At 37.2% G+C, this 18,697-nt stretch overlaps 2 long non-coding RNA genes across 2 annotated transcripts; both read left to right on the plus strand.

The window, feature by feature from the left end:
• The first annotated feature begins 1,508 nt into the window (after positions 1 to 1,508).
• LOC311090509 lies at positions 1,509 to 5,761 on the plus strand. The gene is made up of 4 exons (XR_014607898.1): positions 1,509 to 1,566; positions 3,333 to 3,408; positions 3,549 to 3,641; positions 5,448 to 5,761. It is a non-coding gene; the product is annotated as an uncharacterized lncRNA (long non-coding RNA).
• A 6,359-nt stretch (positions 5,762 to 12,120) lies between these two features.
• LOC311091213 lies at positions 12,121 to 16,135 on the plus strand. The gene is made up of 5 exons (XR_014608025.1): positions 12,121 to 13,224; positions 13,934 to 14,080; positions 14,908 to 15,070; positions 15,161 to 15,365; positions 15,730 to 16,135. It is a non-coding gene; the product is annotated as an uncharacterized lncRNA (long non-coding RNA).
• The last annotated feature ends 2,562 nt before the right edge of the window (positions 16,136 to 18,697 follow it).

The raw sequence follows: 18,697 nt of genomic DNA on the forward strand, positions 1-18,697 counted from the left end.
AAAACTGGTTCAAAATCTGAACGTCTGACTAGGGACTCTTTTGGACGTCTGTGGACGTGCAAAACTGGTTCAAAATCTGAACGTCTGACTAGGGACACTTTTGGACGTCTGTGGACGTGCAAAACAGGTTCAATATTTGAACGTCTGACTAGGGACTCTTTTGGACGTCTGTGGACGTGCAAAACTGGTTCAAAATCTGAACGTCTGACTAGGGAACCCTTTGGACATCTGTGGAAGTGCAAATTTGGTTTAATATCGAACGTCTGAATAGGGACCCTTACTGTGGATGTGTGTGGATGTGCAAGAAAGCCAGGACTCCTTTTGGACAGAAGACTATTTCAGTATATGAACCAATCTGAAATGTGTCATTGTGAAATGCAAGAAGTTTTTTGACAAATAGTCATACGAAATACTGGTAAATAAAAAAAAATAATAATCACATTATTATGAAAATGGCAAATGATATTGCATAATAAGTTGATATTATGCAATCATTCTAAAATGAATCAATTATTTACAATTTATTTAATATATGGATTAAGAAATAGAAACTGTGAAATTTCTGAAAAATTTGTATTTTGGATGTGAATATGTGCTCAAACTTGCACATACAGTGCATGCACATTTCCAGCATTAAAAGCAATTCAGTAGAATTACAACCCACTATCAAGTGGTGCAGAGCACGCTTCATGATTCTCTGGATCTTCCACATAGGGTTGAGCCCACAAAGGGCCTAAAATGTTACAGATTTATATTAAAAATGTTGGAGTGGGATCATATGTGTATTTTTGTTTTTGTAAAGACTCCTAATTCAATGCTGATTTAGCACATATCTCATCACAAAATGTCCTGATGTCATTGGAGGACACAGAATCCTGTACTGATGACCAAATATAGCAAATACGTATGTGTGAGATTAGGGTTAGGGTTAGGGTTACCCTAGCACAAAATATTTCAATATACAGCAAAGAAGGAAAATCAGAAGCTAAATCGATAATAAAGAAAGAAGTTATGAGAATGTGGCAGGAACAATAGAATAGAGGAAACAAGGGAGGGGAACTATTTTTATAAACCCTTAGGTTGGGGTACGAAGGGGGAAATCATTGCAAGGTTACGGTTAGGGCACACTAGACTAAACAAAACTCTGCATCTAGGCAAGCATGATACTGGTTTATGTAATAATTGCAATGTACCTGATCAGCAGAGTATTGTTATGATGTGTCATAAATATGATAGCAGTAGTCAAGAGGAAAATTTAGGGCATGGGAGAGATTTTAAAAGAAATATTAAATAAATCGTCAGGCCATAAAATAATTTAATATTTATTTTTAGTTTCTAAGAGCTACCAAGCTGGATAAAATCATTTGTTTTATTTATTTATTTCGTATAATGACATAGCATGTAAGCCAGAGATCATTTATAACCTGAGGGTGGCGGTAATGCACTAAAACAGTTTGCGACCGCCGTTAAAAAAATCAAAGAAGAATCGCACGTCACCAGTATCCTGCAGATGAAAAAGGCTGCTGACACGTGGAGAGAGACACTGCCTTAGTTGGACTAAAACAGGTAAGTAAACATTTGTTAAAAATAAATGTAATATGTTATTCAGTTAAGAGATGATATCAGATGAATTGGAAGTCACACATGCCCCCTAATACCTTGAAAAACTTCTTAAAACTGCGGCAATTTGCGCGGGCACATTAACCGAAAAAGTCGACAAATGCGCCCGCGCGTTTTGCTGTTTTTTTTTTTCCACATAGCAGCAAAATAGACTTAAAATACTCCGTCATTTATGGTCATACAGACTTGAAATATGAAAAAAATAAACTGTAAAATGTATTTTTTATGTGTCCACTTACAATCGAAACAAAACATTATGCTTTTGTGTGCTTTCTGCCTCTCCTTCTCCATGAACTTTTTTTCTGGAGCAGGTCTCTAAACGTAAGCAAAATTCAGCAAATACACTCTGGCAAGAGTAATCTTTATAATAATTTAAGTGTTTACTTTTTGATGATCTAATTCAAAACGAAAGAGAATATTCTGTTTATGTAATCTATATAAAAAGAGAGACGTTAGTCGTTCTCATGGCAACTCATTATCTGCTAATCACCCACTGAAAGCGCGCGCTATTCAAACGCAAATATCTTTGTTCTAATATGAATCGCGTTTGTATGCGGGAATGAACGGCTCAGATGCTCGTTTACTACAATTACAACATGCTATTTTTACATGAACGTAACGCTATTATAGTTTAGCTTTTCCTTAACTATATTGCAATACTGAGATGAGTAAAAATCTGCTGAAATATGTTCATGAAATATGTTGTTTAAATAAAATGCAATGTTTTAAACGTATGCTATTACACTGCAAATTACAATGTATACGCTCTATATTAATGTATCATAAAAAATATATATGTTTGAGACGAATTATGAATGTTTTTAGACAATACTAATGAATCATTAACTTTGAAATGCGTATGATAAAATTTATGCTTTTTACAAAGGAAAAATTACACTTGGAATAGTTAAAATTGTAATTGTTGTTGACTTTCATATTATTGTGTTTCATTAGTCACAAATTTGGGGAGAGGATAAATATTCCAAACCTTTCTGAAAATACAATATGATGATTAACTGCACAATTACTAGAAATGTTTACCTTGGATATTATAAAATTTGCTTGCATAAAAATTTGTTTAACTTTAAACCAATTCTGTAGAATGGCCCATATATCCTATCTGAACAGGATTTGTTTCCAGGTATGACTGTGGGCTTTTGACTTTCATTTATATTAGGATTATTTTGTTAACTATATGCCAAATAAATTAAAAGCAATATACTGTGTCTGTGTGTGTGTATATGTATACATTTCTCGTCAGCCGTCTTCTTTGGTGTGTCTTCTTAGCTACAATGAAGTTTTAAGAGTTTTTATCCAGTCATCAATGGCTTATTGATCATTATAGGTGTTATCAATAATTAAGTTGTTGTTGCTAGTTTGAGTAGAGAAATACACATTTCAGCATTATCATCATTAATCTGTGTGTGCATTTTCCTTGAGAACCAAGCAAGTTGACTCATGAAACTATTTGTTTATTATATCACGATCGCATATCTCAATCACAATATTGACCTCAATAATTGCAATATGACATTTTCCCCAAAATCGTGCAGCCCTTGCCAGAAGTATATAGATATCTTTACACTGTCCGCTCAGTACAACAGAGGCAGGAGCTCTGCACTGGGGTTGCTCGAGTTATATGGGCACACAACTTGCTACAAGAGCTATATCCACTAACAATAAAGTAATATTTGACAAATTTTGTCTTTCAGATTATGAAAATGTTCAAAGGCCAATCTCAAGATACTCTGGGAGGTCTTTCTCAGAGCAAATGGCCACTTCTAAGAGGTTTGTTTAATCGATTCCAGAAAACAACAGTGTCCCATGCCCCCATTTCTTTAATCCACTCTTGGCACTCTCACCCATGCTACAGTTCCTGTAGATTACCACACACATGTAATTTCTAAATGGTGAATTTGTTTCTTCAGGCTCTTTACCAACCGGCTGATGGCAAAATTCAATGTGAAGGGGAAGGTGAAGAAGCAGAAACTGCCTCTGGAGACGACTAAAACTTTTGAAAGGTAAAGGTACACAGCAATAAATTAAAATAATAAATTAAAAGCACTCAGATAGACAAAAGTGAGGGTAAGCATTAAGACAAATCATCAAGACAAAGTTAATCATTCAAGGGCTGTGAGTATTTTCTCTTTGCCTTTTGTTTGATTCACATTAATGGTGCAATCATCAGAAGGTTTATTAGACTGAATGCAGATCAAATAATACCAATCTCCCCTTTTCTCCAAACTATTTACACCAATTTAAGATATGAACTGTGTTTAAGTGAATACTCTCCAATCCGGTCATTTTGACATATTTTGTTGTGTATTTGATGGTTAAATGCGCACACAAAGCCTAAAGTATAATTTGCTTGTCTAGTTGCGGTCGGTTTTCGGTGCGCACACACATAAGCCACCTTGAAGTTGGAAACAGCGTCCCTTGCTCGGATTATTGTTCATTATTACATGGCTTGGTTGAACTCTAATGTAGAAAGCGGTGTGTTATTTCTTGTATAACACACCGTTGCCATGAAAAACAGGTTTGCTATAGACGCAGGATTCTAACCGTAGAGACGGAACGGAGTATTTTCTTTAGCAGAAGCAATACAATCCTTTTTAAATGAATAAACTCCTTTTTAAATAAATTTTTTATGTCAAATTATTAATTTATTTGGTGGGTAGCCATGTAATAAGCGGGATAATGTAGAGCGAGGCGGTTGTTATAGCGAATACAACCCCTTCAGGCAGATTCAAGACCCCTCCGCATCAGCCTGTCGGGGTTATATTCGCTATAACAACCGCCTTGCTTTACATTATCCCTTACTTAAATAGCTCTTTTTTATTATCAAACAAGTAACCGCAATGCAACAGTAGAGACTGCATTTTACAACAACTCTCTTCTGCATTGCAAATATAAAAAATGCATCGTAGACAGATGATTTAATATTATCTCGTATAGAAACGGCTGGCAAAGATAGAATTTGCAAGATAACATCTATTTATCATTAATAAATAGTAAGTGCATTTTCTCAATTTCTTCTGTACTGACAGCAGAACTGATAACGTTGGAGCTGGATACTTCACTGGATTACCTCTTTCTAAACTCATCTACAAGTAATCTAGTATTTGCTAAAATGGAAGTTATAGTATCCAAAAGCATTACATTTGGGCTGTGCTTGAGAAATTTTATTATATAAATATAATAGTCTCTCTCAATTCATGATTGCTATCTTAAATATCTTGTCACCCAAGGCCACTGTCTATTGCAGTCTTATACCTTCCTAACATACAGCGACGCGAGTTTACAGAACTCATTTTCAGTCATTTGTTTGCTGCCATATACCACACCAGTCACCATTGGTCACTGTAGTATTGCCACTTCAAGGATTAGTTCACCTCAAAATGAAAATTTCCTGATAATTTACTCACCCCAATGCCATCCAAGATATTCATGTCTTTCTTTTTTCAGAGGAAAAGAAATTAAGTTTTTTGAGGAAAACATTCCAGGTTTTTTCTCCACACAATGGACTTCAACGGTAACCAAATTGTTGAAGTCCAAATCAATGCAGTTTCACGCTGGACGTAGGCAGAAGTACCGCCCCGTTGTTTACAAAGTGAACTTGGGAAGACTAATACAAACCATTTTAAATAAACTGACAAAAATCCACAAATATGTCATTTAACATACAATAAATTTGAACAATCCTCCTCCTCCACGCTTGTAAACAATGAGCCGGTATAAAAATATTGTATGTTAACTTGCAATGTTAACAATGTAACTGGTTTTCTTTACATACTTATGGATTTTTTGTTTTTGTTCAACTCTTGCAGCTGCAGTCATGAAATGGGATAAAGAAGCTACAGAGGCTACAATCAAGCATCATGCAGCAGAACATCTTAAACGTGCCGTGGAGGGCATACAGGGGTGGAAATAATGAGGAATTTTACATGAGTACTGTAAGGCATGTGTGTTTATTTCTAGTTTAGGGGACTTTGTCTCTCTCCCCCTTTCCAACCACCCTCCCCCAATGGTCTGGAGTAATTTGTTTTTTGTTCACTTGGCAGTTAAGTGTAACCATTTTATTTATCAGCCTGTTCATAATTTGCTGAAAACCTCATTAAAGATGGAAAAAAATTGTCATTTCAAACTATTTTTGCTTTTTTTTTTAATCAATAATCAGATGTCACTTATTTCCAATTGCAAAAATATAAGGCTACTAAAACGTATTTGCATGTTTTAGACAGGTGCATCAAAGGGATAGGTATTAATTTATTATTTACAATTTTAAAGCAGTAGTTCTGCACACTGCTTTTACTATGACTAGAATGAGTTTTATTGAATACCATGTTGTCATCCAACCTTGGAACAAAAGCCTGTTTGATGACCAAAACATGGTTTAATAAAGCTAATAGTAAAGATAATTTCGTTTGTGCATCTTAAAAACTTTTATGAATGTTCTTTAGAGTGAACATGTGTCTGTAAGTGACGTTGAAATGACGTTGTGAAAACTTTCATTTACAACATTGTAAAGATGTCACTTGGACATCAAAAATCAACATTTAAAAGAGATGTCTAATGAACGTTCGCTATGTACGTCAATAGTGAACGCTAAAAAGACGTCTAAAAAAGACGTCAAAAACTTTCATTCTGGCTCTTCAGCAGACGTCTTCTGAACGTTCACTTTTTATGTCAGTTGGACGTCAACAGTGAACGTCGAAAAGACGTCTAAAAAAGACGTTCAAGCTGACTCTTCATTGGACGTCTTTTGAACGTTCACTTTTTATGTCACTTGGACGTCAACATTGAACGTCAAAAAGACGTCTAAAAAGACGTCATAAAAACTTTCATTCTGGCTCCTCAGCGGACGTCTTCTGAACGTTCACTTTTTATGTCAGTTGGACGTCAACAGTGAACGTCAAAAAGACGTCATAAAACTTTCATTCTGGCTCCTCAGTGGACGTCTTCTGAACGTTCACTTTTTATGTCAGTTGGACGTCAACAGTGAACGTCAAAAAGACGTCTAAAAAAGACGTTCAAGCTGACTCTTCATTGGACGTCTTTTGAACGTTCACTTTTTATGTCACTTGGACGTCAACATTGAACGTCAAAAAGACGTCTAAAAAGACGTCATAAAAACTTTCATTCTGGCTCCTCAGCGGACGTCTTCTGAACGTTCACTTTTTATGTCAGTTGGACGTCAACAGTGAACGTCAAAAAGACGTCTAAAAAAGACGTCATAACTTTCATTCTGGCTCCTCAGTGGACGTCTTCTGAACGTTCACTTTTTATGTCAGTTGGACGTCAACAGTGAACGTCAAAAAGACGTCTAAAAAAGACGTTCAAGCTGACTCTTCATTGGACGTCTTTTGAACGTTCACTTTTTATGTCACTTGGACGTCAACATTGAACGTCAAAAAGACGTCATAAAAACTTTCATTCTGGCTCCTCAGCGGACGTCTTCTGAACGTTCACTTTTTATGTCAGTTGGACGTCAACAGTGAACGTCAAAAAGACGTCTAAAAAAGACGTCATAACTTTCATTCTGGCTCCTCAGTGGACGTCTTCTGAACGTTCACTTTTTATGTCAGTTGGACGTCAACAGTGAACGTCAAAAAGACGTCTAAAAAAGACGTTCAAGCTGACTCTTCATTGGACGTCTTTTGAACGTTCACTTTTTATGTCACTTGGACGTCAACATTGAACGTCAAAAAGACGTCTAAAAAAGACGTCATAACTTTCATTCTGGCTACTCAGTGGACGTCTTCTGAACGTTCGACAAAGACGTTGTAATGACGTTGTTTGGACGTGTCTGTGCTCAGTGGGCTCCCTCTCCTTCTTTTCATGGTGTTTCTGGTACCCTGATTTATGTTTTCTTTTCCCCAACATTTTTCAGTCAGTCTCCTGCTCTTCCACCAAGTTCATCGTTAACTTCAGAGGCAGCTGCCGCCTCAACTCTGATTGGTTCTGTTCATGAGCTGGGGTGGGACTTACAATTTTATTGGGTCCATCTGATGTTTGTCACTGACTGAATAATTAATAAACACTTTAGATCGGACTAAACCATTTTTAGGGAGGTAAGAGAAGCAGATATTTGGAGCAAATATTTTAGCAAATTGCATGTTTTTTGTGGTTTTCATTTAAATCTCAGGCATACAACTAAAATATAAATATTAGAATTATTTGGTTATGTCCCCTGATGGCATAGAGGTATGAGAAAGACGTACAGTACATAGCCTAATATAATTTTAACACACTCCTATAATTTTGGTCTCTGGTGAGTACTGTGGGTGAATGATGCAAGGACAACCAAGATAACTGCAAGCAGGTGGTTCGCTTTATTTACAATATGGAAAAAAATATTTACACAAATGAAAACACAAAAACAAATAAACTTATTTCGAGCTCTTATGGTGATAGGCCTCCATTTTGTGAATGTCATTTAGACCATCGCTCTATGGGCAGCAGGTTGAGCTATGTAGATCTTCTCCCTTTACGTGAGTTTTTAGTAAGTTTCCCTATTAGGAAATATTAAGGGGGTGTTAAATATGGTTTTCATAGGATGGTGAAATTAGGGCCCTGAAGTTTCCATATATAGGTAGGCTATGCATACCCTTCCCATAGGCCTCCTCTTATGTTGGAGTCGTCAGGCTTATATAACGGGTAGTGCCAGTCTGTAGTAGTGAACAGGTTGGCTGTATGGAAAATTCTCTAGTGAGGTCACCGTTCATCCGAGCACATAATAGACATTTTTTGTGTGAGATGGCTTCCTCCCTATCGGGAGTTATTCTACTGAGGCCACCGCTCTGTCAAGCTCCAGATAGAACTACAAAGTCAAGCATTGGTCCTCTTCGGGCTACCTTGATAGCCACCTTATACTAGAGTAGCAGTTCTCCTCTGCTAGAGGGTCGTTGAGATTATAGCTCTGGACTTCAGTCACTTTATTTTATTTATTTATTTATTTGTTGTTTATTTGAATAGGGACAGATACAAAATAAACAGATTATTACATAAAGAACAATCCGATGCATGTATCACAGTGTTTATAGCCATGGCTAATTCTCAATACCTGTCCCTAGAAGAGCTTTTAACAGTCAAGATAATGAAGAAAGAAAAATTAAAATATAAAAATTACAGCGAATACAATGAAATGTCCAGAAACCAGTTAGCACCAATAAAGACAAGTATAATAAACAAACACATTCACTCGAACTCACACAGATGCACACCTCACATACACCCAGCTACACATCTCATATGGTATGATCACACTGCTGCTGCTGTATGAACCAGGCTTTTGTTTGTTTTCTAAAGGTGGACAGTTTAGTTAAAGTCTTTATATTTGTAGGAAGCCAGTTCCACAAATTGGCTCCTTTCACAGAAAAAACATTTTGTGCAAAAAATGTTTTACAAAATGGAACTTTACAGTCTCCACATGTAGATCTTGTTGATCTGGAGGTATCCAGCCTGTTCACAAATTTACAAAGTGGCTCAGGTGCAAATCCAGTCAAACATTTAAAAAACAACTTTATATGTCTAAGATTAACAAAATTAACAAAATTTAAGATTTTATGCTTACTTAAAATGTAACAGTGATGAAATCGAATGGGCTTTTTATCTAAAAATTTTAAGGCACGGTTATAAAGCCTCTCAATAGGCTTTAGGGTAGTTTGGCTAGTCTGAGACCAAACAGTGGTGCAGTACGACAAGTGGGACATGATCATAGTGTTCAGAAAGACATGAGCACATTCAAATGTTAGACTGCTCCTGATCATTCTGAAACAGTTCATACTAGCCTTCATTTTTCTTGAGATATTTTTAATATGACTTTTAAAATTTAGCTGAGAATCTAAAATCACTCCTAAATATTTTTCTTGTTCTACCTGATCGATGAGTTCACCATTCATTTTAACGTTAAGGTCATTTATTATCCTCGTTCTTTTTATAGAAAAACACATTGATTTAGTTTTCCTCAGATTAAGTGTTAAACATGATTTGTTTAGCCAATTAGACACTTTCTCAAGACTTTTGGTCAGTGTACTGCCGATAACAACAGGGCTTTTGCCAGACACATAAACCACAGTGTCATCGGCATACATCTGAAGGCCAACTTCAGGACACACTTCAGGCAGCTCGTTCACATACAGGCTGAAGAGGACAGGCCCCAGTATGGTTCCCTGAGGGATTCCGGTCTTAATTTTACATGGGGCAGATTTTACATGATCAATGACTACACATTGTTCTCAGCCCTGTAAGTACGACTCGAACCATGATAATGCCTGGTGTGACATATTATAAGATGACAGTTTTGAAATAAGACGGCTGTGGTTTACTGTATCGAATGCCCTCTTTAAGTCTAGGAATACTGCACCCACCATGTTTCCTCTATCAAGCGGCTGCACAATATTTTCCAATAATGCGCAGATGGCTGATTCAGTAGAATGGTTCTGTCTGAAACCATACTGTTGAGGGTGTATATACTGATTTGTTTCTAAATATTGTGTTAGCTGTTCTGAAACAATTTTTTCTAGTATTTTTGACATTACTGGAACTAGACTTATTGGTCGATAGTTACTAACGTCTGTGGTATTCCCGGACTTAAAGATGGGTTTAACCAGTGCCTTTTTCCACGCATCTGGAAATACTCCAGTTTTAATCGAGACATTTATAATGTGGGTCAAAGGTTGAATGATAATTTGAGGATATTTTTTGAGGAAAGTTGCATCTATATTGTAGTTGTCTTTGGATAAATTAGTATTCAGGTCTGAAATAGCTTTCAGTACCACTGCCTGATCCACTTCTCTAATTTTAAAGCAATTCTCATTTGCTGATGACAATATGTTTAAGTTGACACTATTGGGCTCGTCATCTAAAAAATTAGAAGCAAGATCTTGTACTGATTTTAATAAAAAATTGATTAAAAACATTAGCAACTTGGACAGGGTCTGATATGTTTTTTTCTTCACATTTTAGTTCATATGAGTTATTTGTATTTGCATTAGGTTTAATTAGACTGTTAATTTGTTTCCACATTGCTTTACAATTTCCTTTAGCTTCAGTTAAAATTTTCATATAATAGTTTGCTTTTAAGTTGCGCAATTCTTTCACAACTTGATTTCGTAAACCTTTAAATAACATCAGATCTGTGTCATATCTGGTTTTAAGATAGGTTTTTAAAGCAAAATCTCTTTTTTTTATTAACTGTCGTACTGCATCACTTACCCATGGAAGCTGTACTTTTCTTTGTGGCCTTTTACATTGTTTTAAGGACTTATTTAAAATGTTACTCATTGTAGAAGTAAATATATCACAACACTCGTTCACTTGACTATGTTGTGAGACTTCATCCCAATTAGTGTTTGATAACACATTCTCAAATTTAATAAGATCCTTGCGGGGGATTATTAACTTGGTTGCCTTTCGGTCATATTTATATTCATTTAGACGTTTTTTTGAGAGTTTTCTGGAAATTAATACCATGTTATGATCTGATAAGCCACACACCAGATTGTATGTTTTTAAGACTCTTTCCGGCTTATTTGAGAAAGCTAAATCTATTGCTGTCTGTGATGTTTTTGTCAAGCGAGTGGGTCCATTTACAAATTGATGAAAGTCATATTTTGATGTTTGATGTTATATTCGTGTGTGCCCTCACGGTGCCGCCTCGATTTCTGGCTTAGGCTTAGTAACTAGGAAATTGGTGGCGGTTTGCTAAGCATTCTCGCCTCGAGCCTCTCAGTATCTGAGTGTAGGCTCCTTAGAGCTAAAACCCATCAGGATAATTTATTCATGTAAATCTAGTTGTTCCTAGTACTGGCCTCCTCTTACTAAAATAGTCATCTTTTCTCTCTGGAAAGTAAGAAGCAGTATGCTCAGGCCTCTGCCCTTTAGAGCTGAGTATTGTGGCTAGTTTATCCAGTTAGGCCTTAAAATTGAAAAAATTTTAAAATTTGGAAAAAAAATTTTTCACTGAGCCCCTTGAATAAAATAAGTCATTAGGTTGAATGTCGTTGGCCACTTATTGTGGCCTCCATTTCCTTGGGTTTAGTAGAGAATGTAAAATCTGTCTTGTAAAAAATGCAAGATAATAGGCCTCGACCCTGATACATTCCTCAGGGTCATGCTGATAGTACTCCCCTTGTTAGGGTCTTTATTACAGTACTTTGCCACCCATAGCTCGTATGATATCACCCTTTACCACCCAGGCTCAGGTAGACACAGATTAGTTACTCCCTCCAACTTGGGATGGTTGAGTATGCTCCCTTAGAGCCGAAGCACTGCCTGGGCTGAAGCCATCCTTAAAAATATTTTGGTTTGCAGTAACAGCAAAAAAAAAAGAAAAAAAGGGTCGGTAGGTAGGTATATATTTTTTATATATATATATAAAAAATAATATAAAAAAGTATCTTTTTTTTTATAAAAAAAAAAATCGGGGTTGGGGGGGGGGGGGGGGGGAGAGAGAGAACATTTTTCACCGATGTCTAGGGGCTGTTTACATCAGGCCACTTCATGCGTTTTCTCAGATCGGATTGCAATCTGATTTATCAAAACGATTCCATTTACACCTGGTTACATAGGCTAAATGTGTGTGTTTTTTGCGGATATAAATCCGATCTTCAATTCCCGCTATATGCAGATTTAGGAGTGCACGTCACCGAAAGCAACAGTTATGAGACGCATTATTTTATTGATCATCAGCTAAAATTTCTGAATCAAAGCCCGCAATAAGAGAAAGCGGAAACAGCCCTGGTAAGATCATTTTGTTTCTTTACATTTAATGAAGATGATTGTGTGTTAAGCGTCTGCGACTTACTTTCACTTTGATTTGCGATAGCACGTTGATGCTCAGCTTCATCTGCAGCGATGCGTGTTGCAGTAGCGTCGTCATATCTGACAATAACATGACATATAGCCTATAACACGCTCTCACATGTTTATTTTTTAATAAACCAATATTCAACAACATATAAAAATGAAATAATCTTTAGAGTAAAGCCGCAGCCATCATTACCAAGCGCGAACCATTGACAGTGAATGAAACGAAGCGAACTTAGCCTACAGGCCGTATGTGATGCGTAAACCAATGGTGTAAACATAATCATAGATGACGCGCCACAGGTTTTTATTTAAAAGAAAGAACGTAGCTTATGTTTGTATGTAGGTCTAGGCAATTTATATTCACAATACTTAATAACTATTATTTTATTGCATTTGTATTAGTTGTTTGAAGAGTTAAAAAAAAATCGGTCGGTCTTAACGCAAGTTTACAACCGGCAAGTCGGTCGGACTAAAAGGGAAAAAAAATAAATAATTGGGTCGGTGCTAAATTGACAGGGTCGGTCGGGTTACGGCAAACAAGAATATTTTTAAGGATGGCCTGCACTGTAATGAATTGCTGTAAAAATTACAGCATTATTTTACAGCAGCTGGCTGTTTTCTAATAATACAGCATATTGCTGTAAACTGCAATGCATTCTGGGGTCGCTAGGCGGTTTAATTAAAAATACAGAATATTGCTGTAAATTTCAAATCTTCAGAGGCATTTGTGATCTTCAACGGTCGTGTCGTCGACTTTCGGGTAGCGCAAGAGGAGTGCTTCACAACTCTGTGGTAAGTGACTTATTATTTCAGTTTCTTATTTTCAATGTTTGGTAACTCGTAGACTATGAAGGTAACGTTATATTCGCGGTTCATATTGGTAACCCCGGATCACACATCCTCCGACCGCGGGGCGCGAAGGAGACTTGCGCCGGGCTTCAGCAGCGCGGACACGGTAGTATTTTACACATCTCACCCCGGCGCTACAGCGGCTATGGGCAGAAAATCTATGGGCTCCTGTGTTAAGAATTACATGCTTTAATGACAACTGTCGGTATTCACACGAGCTTCGTGTTGATTAGCACACTTCGTCGTGACTATTTTATGGTGTAAATCAAATCAAAATCAAGTCATCTGTTAAAATGGGCGCCGAAATGAAAACGCCGTTGCTAAAGCCTTGCGTCAGACTCACGGAGGATGCGTGTCATATAAATTATAAATGATGCTGTAATAAGTTACCAGGTTTGTTGCACGTTTAATATGCCGGTGTAAAAATCCATAGTTGGCTTACATTTCAGTACGAAATGTGTTTTTTTTAGCTGTAGCAGCCTACTCTGTGTGTGAAATTTGCTTATTGTTTGTTTGTAATGCCGTTTTTAACTTTATTTAAAAGAAAGAGTTCCTGCACTCTGAATACTAAATTATAGTTTAAATGTAAAAAAACGAAAAATAAAAATGGTATAGTTAAAAATAACTATTGTCACATGTTGTATTGTTTTAGGAGACACAGACAAGTGGGCACTGGAAGGCCAAGTTGTGTGTGTGAGGATGGGCTTTCAGCACAGCTTCCTGTCTGGCCTGCCCATACTGTTCACAGCATATTACATATTCAATCAGGAGGAGGCAGTACCTTGGAGTTCATTCAAAGGTAATGATTGAATTCTTAACAACCTCAGAACCTGCATTTTACACATTTATTCAATATCAGAACTTGCCTTTTCTGTTGAGGCCTTTAAAGGGATAGTTCGGCCAAAAATGATATTAAACCCATGATTTACTCGCCCTCAAGCCGTTCGAGATGCATTATGTCAATCATTTTTCAGACGAACACATTTTCAGTTATTTTAGAAAATGTGTTAGATCTTTCAGTGGTTATAATGTGAAGTTATGGGGTCCACTCCTTCAAGCCAGTTATTTTCATTTATAAAGTTTTAAATATGTATATTTTTACGACAAAACCGCATGGATTACCCTCAGAAGGCCTTCGTTTATCCCCCTGGAGCCGGATGGGTTACTTTTGTGAAGGATGCATACACATTTTTGGGACTTGAAGGAGGTGGATCCCATAACTTGACATTATAACCACTGAAAGATCTAAGACATTTTCTAAAATAACTGAAAATGTGTTAGTCTGAAAAATATTGACATATGCATCTCGAACGGCTTGAGGGTGAGTAAATCATGGGTTTAATATCAATTTTGGCCGAACTATCCCTTTAACACAATGTTTCTCAACTCGAGAAGAGAGAATTTTTAGGGCGAATGATTTAGATGTCTTCATCTTTAACACTAGCAAGCTAATGAGTTAAATCAGGTGTTTTAATTAGTGGACATATAAAACTTCCTGGGAGGTCCTCATGACTGGAGTTGAGAAACACTGCTCTAATATATGGTCCAATTTCAAAAACATGATTACAAGCCTCAAAAACTTAAAACCAATCTTAATTACATATTGTCTGTTTCCTGACCCTTTAGGCGCTTTGTATGTATTAATCCGGAAAGAGGAACAAAGAAATCAAGAGAAAAATTGCCATCTAAAACAACAGGGCAAATGGTACAGAAGAAACAGGTTGCAGTGAACCCACATGTTGCCACTCTGCCCAGCAAAGTGATGGATTAACAGTGGAATTTCTGAAATGTAAGTAGTACACACACACACAGATCTATTTTCCCTTTAATTGTAACCTTTTAATATTCTCTATCTGTCTCTAAAACCCTTTTCACACAGCGCAATGTTCCCGGGAAATTGCCAGAATGCCTTCTGTGTGAATGCAAACACGACCTGGGACTGATGCCGGGATCGATGCCGGGTTGGGGACCTAGTAACATTGCCGTGTTCAGTCCCGGAACGTGCGCTATGTGAACAAAAGCCGTAATAATTCCGTGTTGCATTGATGACGCTGAAGCCGGGATTGTTCGCCAGCTGTGAAACGGTACGTAATGCACAAGTTTATGATTGAATCAGAGAAAAAAATGCACAAGCGTGGTTTCTTGAGAGAGAGAGATCGCAGCTCATAAGCAAACTTAAGATGCTGCTGAGACATTACAAGTCACATCGATGTCACGTGTCTTTACGTGTTGTGTGTGAATGCACTCTCTGATTCCGGAAAATCACTGGCAGTGTGAATGAACCAAATCAAATGAACCTGGATCAAATCCCGGGTCACTTTTCCGGAATCTCTGTGTGAAAGGGGCTTAACTGTATCTGTCATCCCTGTATCTGTCTTTGACTGTATCATTATGTTTTGTAATATATCTAATATATATTGTCCTCTTTTTTCTTTTCAATGTTTCTAGCCACTCTTTGCATCCTGTGATGGAACAGCATTCTGGAGCTGAATTGTTCTCCATTTTTGATCAGAAGTTTGTTGGACTGACTTGGGGCCTTGTTGTTTGGACATGTTTGTCTGGTAATGAAGTGGTGAAAATTCACCCGTCTCTTTTTGTTTTATTATTATGATCATGTTGGTCAACTTGTGGTTTTAAATGTATGTTGTTTGCGTATTTCTTCTTTGTGTAAAGGGCCATGACGGCTAATTTGTTTCAAGTAATTTAAAAATATTTAATTTCATGTCCATTTAAAAAAAAAATACAATTTTGTAAATAAAAATGAAATCAAAATAATACAAAATACACTGTTTATGACTTTGTTTCATGCAGATTTTAAAGTTATACATTTTTACCTGTTTTTCAAGATAAGTATGTTGAATTATTTTTTGTTTTGTGAAGTAATAGGGGAATTAAGTTGTGCATTATACAACACTTTATGTATTTAAAAACAGTTGTTTAAAGCTTATGCAGTTGATAAATAATTTACATTTAAAATTCAGCTGCCAGTCATTAATACTCAAAAATCAGGAAAATATATTGTATACTCCATTTTACATACACTGTTAAAAATTACCTGTAAATTTTACAGTAAAATACTGGCAGCAGGGTTGCCAGCCAATTACTGTATTTTTTACAGTAGCGTTTCTGTAATTTAATTTACAGAATTTTACTGTAATCAGAGAATACAGTAAAATTCTGTAAATTAAATTACAGAACCGCTACTGTAAAAAATACAGTAATTGGCTGGCAACCCTGCTGCCAGTATTTTACTGTAAAATTTACTGGTAATTTTTAACAGTGTGACGCCTGTGACATTCAAAGCTGTAGGCCTTACAGTAGGCCTCCTCTATAGTCCGGTAGCGTAAGATTGTACTCCCCTTGCTTTAAAGTTTAAAGGGTCGATAGCGCTTCTGCTGTGTATACTGCCTTTTGGCAATGTAAACATTAGAGCTAGAGGCGCTCCCCTTATTAAGGTCCCTTTCAGAGTGCTCAGCCTCCACAGGGCTCTGAAGCACTGTGTAGATTCAGGATCGAGTAGAGTCACTGCCCTCGTTTGCAAGGGTTAGAAAGCGCTATGCTGAGTTCTACTCTCCAGGATGTCTGTCTCTATGATCCGGTCTGTGAGTGATTACTGCCACTATCTGCAGTCCTCACTATCGGATGCCTCCACAAGTAAGGCAAGTAATACTAGAGACTGTTTAAAAAGCACTGCCCGGGCTGACGTCTGTGAAAGTCGAAGCTGTAGGCCTTACAGTAGGCCTCCTCGATAATCTGGTAGCGTAAGGTTGTACTCCCCTTGCTTTAAAGGGTCGATATTACTTTTGCGGAGTACACTGCCTGTTGGCAATGTGAAATAAGTATAACCAGGCCCACAGAGATGTCTGTTAGAGCACCTGACTTCTGTGGCTAGCTCTGCTAACAGTTCCGATATCAAGTAGTTAGGCCTTGACAGGCCCCCTTGAAGGCGGATCTCCAATGAGTTGGATGCTTAGCATTGCAAAGGCAAAATCTAGCCCAGAGCCTGGTCAATACTTTTACTTTTGAATATAGTGTTTCAGAATCTACCTGAGGATCGTTCTGAATGAATACTTAGCTCCCTAAGTCTGGTCGGAAGGTCAAAGAACTCTCACGAGGCCTCCCTGTTAGATCAGCCCTAGAGCTGGAGCGCTCCCCTATTAACCCTCTGGGGTCTGAGGTGTTTTCTGGGCCCTGGAGGTGTTCTGACATGCGCTGACATTTGTTCTTATTTCTGTTACTTATGACATTTTCATGGCTAAAATCTGATTACACTGTATTTATCACAAACTCTGCTACAATAATATATCAGCAGCACGTATGTAAAAGTTTGTAGTTTTGAGATAATGACATTTATGCGTGGTTTGTGAAAAAAACAAAAACAATTGTCACTGAAATTGTTGTGACGTCAGTCTGTGTTCCCCTGTCTTTTCATGTTCTGCAGTTCCCTGTTATGTCTATTAGTCTCTCCAGGTGTTTCAGATTAACCATGACATCTTGTTTAGCTTGTTTGCCCTTGTATTTAAGCCCTGTGTTTTAGTTCAGTGATTGTGAGTTCTTGGTTTTGTTAAGTGCTGATGTTGGTTGTTCTGTTCCCTAATCTGTGTTGGTAAAGTCTGGATTCTATTGTATAAAGTGTGCTGCATTTTTTTGGATTACAAATTTATTAAATGTTTAATTTAGTTTGCAACAGTAAAAGTTGAGTACATTGAAGTTAGCATTTTAAGGTTAGGTTAGGATAATAGTAACAACAGTTTCTGCCAGTCCTGTTTTTCTCTATTGTGTTTTAAATGAGTCAGATCACTGAAATTCTCACCTTTCGGAGCCCAGACGTTGAATCATTAGGTTGATTGACTTTCACCTTTTGTCTTTAATGGCTCTCGGATGGCTCTTGGAATTGGAGTTCCTGGCCAGTATCAGCATGTGAATAGTTATGCTGATTCAATTGGACTCAGAGTAGGGTGTGTTCCCACTTCATTTGCATGCTTTATTCAGAGTTCCCGCCTCTATGTAATCCCTTCCCCTTGGAATGTATATAACTACAATGCATACTGTATTAGAGTTAGATCATGTTGGAAGTACTACAGCAACGTACAGCGGAGTTCTCAATAAAGAATAACTTCCGTTGAACGCGATCCCAACTGTCTCCTGGTCTCTGCTTCGATGAAAGAAAACTTTACAACAATTTGGATCCTGCTTTCTCCTTGTCTCAACTGCATCGTAACAGAAATAAGGCCATGAAACCCATACTGATTATTTCTTCACACGACAGATGAAACAAAAAAAGAGCTTTTTGGCAGCAAACACTTAACATGGGTTTGCTTCATACAGGGATAAAAAAAGTAGCCCATGTGTAAAATGAAATACTCTGCTGTATCTTTAATGATGTGGGCCTAATTTTCTGCCAGAGGTCCTGGAC

This window comes from Abramis brama (assembly GCF_963993115.1).
Source record: "Abramis brama genome assembly, chromosome: 10".
In the NCBI taxonomy this organism is placed as follows: Eukaryota; Metazoa; Chordata; class Actinopteri; order Cypriniformes; family Leuciscidae; genus Abramis; species Abramis brama.